Source organism: Rattus norvegicus, chromosome Y (assembly GCF_036323735.1).
Source record: "Rattus norvegicus strain BN/NHsdMcwi chromosome Y, GRCr8, whole genome shotgun sequence".
NCBI classification, from domain to species: domain Eukaryota; kingdom Metazoa; phylum Chordata; class Mammalia; order Rodentia; family Muridae; genus Rattus; species Rattus norvegicus.
In genome coordinates, this window is record NC_086040.1 from 18805836 (window position 1) to 18811228 (window position 5393).

General features: G+C 33.5%; 1 long non-coding RNA gene across 1 annotated transcript; it reads left to right on the top strand.

Annotated features, from left to right (window-relative positions):
* The first annotated feature begins 270 nt into the window (after window positions 1–270).
* Window positions 271–3847, top strand: LOC134484378 (uncharacterized). Its single transcript, XR_010061791.1, has 3 exons — window positions 271–870; window positions 953–1036; window positions 3401–3847. It is a non-coding gene; the product is annotated as an uncharacterized LOC134484378 (long non-coding RNA).
* Window positions 3848–5393: the final 1546 nt, after the last annotated feature.

Below are 5393 nucleotides of genomic sequence, written 5' to 3' on the forward strand. Positions count from 1 at the left end.
TGTATATCACAGGATTGCACCTATGTATAAAATAAATCGTCAGAAAAATCTCCTTCACTCCTTGTTCCTAGATCTCTTCTACCCATGACAAGCCCCTGACTAATTTTCTCCATTCAGAGCATGTAACCACTAATGAAGCAGAGAGAAGTCTCTAGCTTTATGGAGATGTAGCATGTAAAAGTTTCTACTGTATCACAGGAGACACTCCTGGAAAGGGCATCTCCAAAATTGTTCAATGTAAGGAAATCTGTTCAGCAGGTAGACTATGGCAATTCTCAGTGACATCACCTTTAGGCCCTGCCTGAAATGTCTCTTGTATGCTGGAGATCCCTATCTTCTCTGAGATGTCACGTGTTGTCGTGACAGCAGCTGCCTCTCAGATATTCCTTCAGTACACCTAGGGTTTACTAATTGGCCTCTAATTCAGAGTAAAGAGCCATTTGGGAGGGAGAACAAAGTTTATGAAGAGATCAGAGATGGGGAGAAGGAAGTTGGCCTTCTGTCTTGGTATAAAAGAAGAAATATGTGGTCGATTGGAAAGCTCAGTGAGATCTGGGTAGGGGTAGAGTGGGTTCGTCAAGGAGAGAGCCTTGATCTCAGCCTTCCACATATGGGAATCATGAGCTGGGAGCCTCTCAGAAGCATCTGGACTTCCCTGTTCTTATGGTTCTTGGAAGTCAGACAGTTTATATCATGCATTTCTTTCTCCCAATAGGCATGTCTTGGAAAGGGAACCATTGTTTCCATGAGAGCTCATGACTTTTACTCTTTTTGCCCAGAAGAAAAATGTCCTGAGGATGAAGGGAAAGACAAGTATTATGTCCACAGCTCAGAGTAAACTCCTCCATGCCTTGGATTCCTACAGTGCAGGTTGTTTGTGACACTGATATCTGGGAATGGGAACTCCTAGTTAAGACTTCATCGTCTCAGTTTTTCCACTCTTATTTCACAGACACAAACCTACAAATAATTGACTTCCTCTGTGCTGTGTGTGGCATACTGGATTTATCCAACTTATGAAATATATACTCCACAAGTAAGTTAAACCCAATGTCAATAAAAGAATTCAGAATTCCTCTTCTCTCTTGAGAAAGCATTCTGTGCATGAGCAATGCTTATGTTTTAAACTTTAAGAGCTATGACTTGAAAACAGTAACTACTGAATCCACCTTTTCAAACAGCATTTATTAGATATCTAGTGACTCAACTTTGATTTTATGTACTTGTAATGCTCAGTTCTCATGATTGTAGGATTGAACCAGGTTATTAATAGACATAATTCTGTAAGGACAGTAAGAGCTTTGACAATTCTTCAAGTTGGAAAACCTAAAAACCATACTGCCAACAGCTTAATGCAAAATGGAGAAATCTGTGCTTGGGTAAATCCAGAGTTCTTGGACACTCCAATCTGCTGAAATATTAACTCTGTCAATCCTATAAAACTGCTTCTGTTACTCTTAATTGTTTTAATCTCATGAAATTTTTGCGTCCCTCCTTTTCTCTCTTTATAATTATCCCTATCAACATGTTAACACTTTGCACCTTAACGTTGTCCTTTTTCCTATAGTAGAATATTTATAGTCAAATTCTCGAGTTTCATAAAAGTAGGTGATTTATTGTAGTAAAATATTCTATTCACAGTTTATTGTATTATTTTTACTAATTCATTAAAACTGACCTATTTATATTATCTATTTATCCTTTTAACTCTAAAAGCTTTGATTTATTGAAGTCTTACAGTCTTTCAGAATATTAGCTGTATCGTTCTTATATGTATTCAGGATGGGTCATGTGTACTTCTTATGTCTTCTTACTAACAGTATGTTTTATAACTATGAAAATCCATGTTTTTTGTAATATATTTTAAGACTCTTTTGAGTGCAATATTTCCCTGATTTCTCTCCCATGGTTTGAAATTGTAATACAGAAAAGATAATGAGTTTTGTGTGTTAATTTTGCATTCTACTACCTCATGAATGTATTTTCAGCTTTAAGAAACTTATTTTTTCAGAGAAAAATTGTCTCTATTTATGATTACTTCTAGCTAATTCACAGTGGTCTTGACATTTTAAATATTTTTATCCACAATATTTTATTATATATTATCAGATTATTGTGAGGGGTATTTTTGAATAGATTTTCTGAAAGTATGATTTGGATTGATGTAAAGGAAGGCTAAGGAATTTTGTGTGTTAGTATTGTATTCTGCTTTTATGAATGTATTTTGCAGTCTTAAGAGACTGATACATTTTTAGAGTTTTTAAAATGCTACCATGATATCTGCATAGAAGAACAATTTAACTTCTTCATTTTTATTGTATTACCTGCATCTTCTTCAATTGTCATTTAAATTTATAGTGTACTATATATCTATGAAACCAGAGTATATTCTTTCCTTGTTCCTTATTGCAGTGGAACTGCTTTGAATTTTTCTCTCTTTATCACAATGATAGTAGTGGGCTTGCTCTACCTTGCCTTTATTATGTTGAACAATATCCTCTATATCTATAGCTTCTCCAGGACTTCTGCCTTGAATGAATATATTGTTTTTTACCGGTAATTTTTTTTGCACCTAATAAAATAATGGTGTCTCTGTACTTTTTTCATTTTATGTAGTACCATACATTTTCATTTTATATATATATATATATATATATATATATATATATATATATATATATATATGATATATATGATAAATCAAACTTGTATGTCTGGGATTTAAGAAAGCTTACCTGGTTGAAGATTAATTTTAATGTCATCTTGAATCTGTTCACAAGGATTCTATTGAGAATATGTATGTATCAGTGGAAATTAGTCTGTAATACTCACTCTTCCTCTCTTTCTGTCAGGAGTCTGTAATTCTTTTTCCCTCTCTCTGTACCTTTCTGTTTTCTTCATTGGCCCCCTGTCTCACTCTTTTCCTTTTTTCTCTGTCAATTGTTGGATAATACCAGATTCAAAATAGAATTTTGATGTATTCAATTCTTTTGTCCACTTTATGGAATAGTCTAAGAAACTGTCAATGCTCTTTAAATGTCTAATCAAATTTTTAAATTGAAAACATGTGGTCCTATGATATATTAGATGGGAGATATTAAATACCTGACTCTGTGTCATTGTTTAGTATAGTGCTGTTTAAATTATGCACACTGAGCTGATATATTATTGGTATATCAAATACATCTAGTAAATCATTAATGTTTTAAAAATATTATAGATTTCTGACTGTAAATATAAAAAGTGTTTTCTCCACATCTCCGATCTTCTGTTTAATTTTGTTAATTCCACTTTTTCTTTAACCAATATGGCCAGAGGTTATGCCAATCTTGCTAATACTTTCCAAGAATGAACTCTTCTTTCATTCATTATATTGTTGTCTTCATTTTATTGATTTCAGCCGTGCTGAGATGGACACACATGTTATACCCCTCAAAAGCCACCCTGAAAGAAAAGGCAAAGAGACTGTAGGTGCAAAATTGTGGGTGCATCAGACGGAAAGCGTGTCTTCATGATACGAGGAGTCCTGTCCTCATGACACACAGCAGCTGTGGTTCCCTCCACACCTTCAAGCCAGTCAACCGTCCAGAATGCAGTGAAAAGTCCTGAAATCTGTTACTCCTAACTGACACACTATGGACAGTTAGTGTCTTTTGTTGGAGTGTTGAACAATTTTTTGTAAGGGTTTATCAAGGTGTTATTAAACAGTATTTTAATGTAGAAGATATACAAATGTAGAATTCAAAGAAAAAAGAGTAATGTGTGTAAAATAAATGGGAAAATTGTCATCAGAATACATTGGTGGAAATTCTCAAAAAAATAAAAAAATAAAGTATATTCTACAATTTTATGTACATAGAGAATGTTTTATTATATAGGGATGTTTCATAAAGTGACCTTAATGAATTTTGTTAGCTAAAACAGATCTGCCAATTCTGTGAGTTTAATGGGAGCACATTATGTGATTTGGCCGTAGAAAATTTAATTTAAAGACGCTATTTTCAAAAATACTAAGCATTATTTACATGTACACGTTCAGCAATGAACTTCTTTAAATCACAATAAAAAACTAAAGAACTATATATCAACAAAAAATAATTAATTAGCCGACTACACATCTAAACAAAATATTCACAATTGAAGAAACTCAAATCAATAGAATCTAATGGCAAATATGTATCATCCTTATACATTAAGGAAATGCAAAACAAAATTATTCTGAAATTTTTTTCAACCCTTTCAGAAAACTTAGGTTAATAACATATGAGCCAACTTATCTTTAGTGTGTTATGGAGAGAGGGGAACATTCCTATTCTCCTGGTGGGAAGGCAAATTTCTATAACAACTTTTGACATCAATGTGATGTTTCTTTAGGAATATGGAAATGGATACACCTAATGATATAACTCGAGGGTATATGTCCAAATGTTGATTCATCCTAGTATATAGACCCTTGAAAATTTGGAAATATTCAAGTTGTTCCTTAATAAAGGAAGACATAAAGAAAATGCGGTACTTTTACAGATTGGAAAAAGGAAAGCATTTAATTTTCAAGACAAGGAATGGATCTTGTGAAAATCATCATAGATGAGACAATCCATATCAAAAAGGAAAAATTGGAAAGAAATTCACTTTAATTGGAATGTTAATTCTCCAAACTGTGTATCTGATATGTATGATCAGGTTAGTTTAAGTGTCAAGGGACATGGTACAGACTGTCTTCATTTTGGGAAGTACAAATATACTTATGGATTGCTGAGGGACACAGTCAGGAACAGTAATCTCAAGTGTGAAGAAAGAGGGAAGAGGGTGACAATTGAGGGATTATAGAGAAGTACAGCAATAACTCAGAGACATTTGAGGCATGGAATGGAAACATAATGGGATAGAAATACAAAATATTTTTGTTTAATTTTACATTGAGGTAACTAAAGATTTATAGCTATAAGGACAAAAGATAAAACGTTGATTGGGCTTATCTATGTGAAATTTCAATACTAAGTAATTTATGAAAATTATGGATTTCAAATTTCAGTAAACCTGAAACAGTACAGATAATGAATTCATTAAGGAGACAGATGTGAACATCTCTACTGGAAACAAAAATATCTTATATTATAAACAGTATATGTGTAAAATAAACTATTCATTTGTTTATATTTCGAATGTCATTGCCCAAACTGGTAATTTTCTTGAATCCTCAAAGCCATTCTGATCCTCTTCGTTTCTAATATGGTGCTCCCCCATCTCCTTGCCCACTTCCACTTTAGCCGTCCAACATCCCCCTTCCCTGGGATATGACGTCTCCACAGGAACAATTGTCTCCCTTCCCAGATATGGCAGATGAGGGCGTTGTCTTCTACATATGCTCTGCGATCTATGTAGCAGAAGCC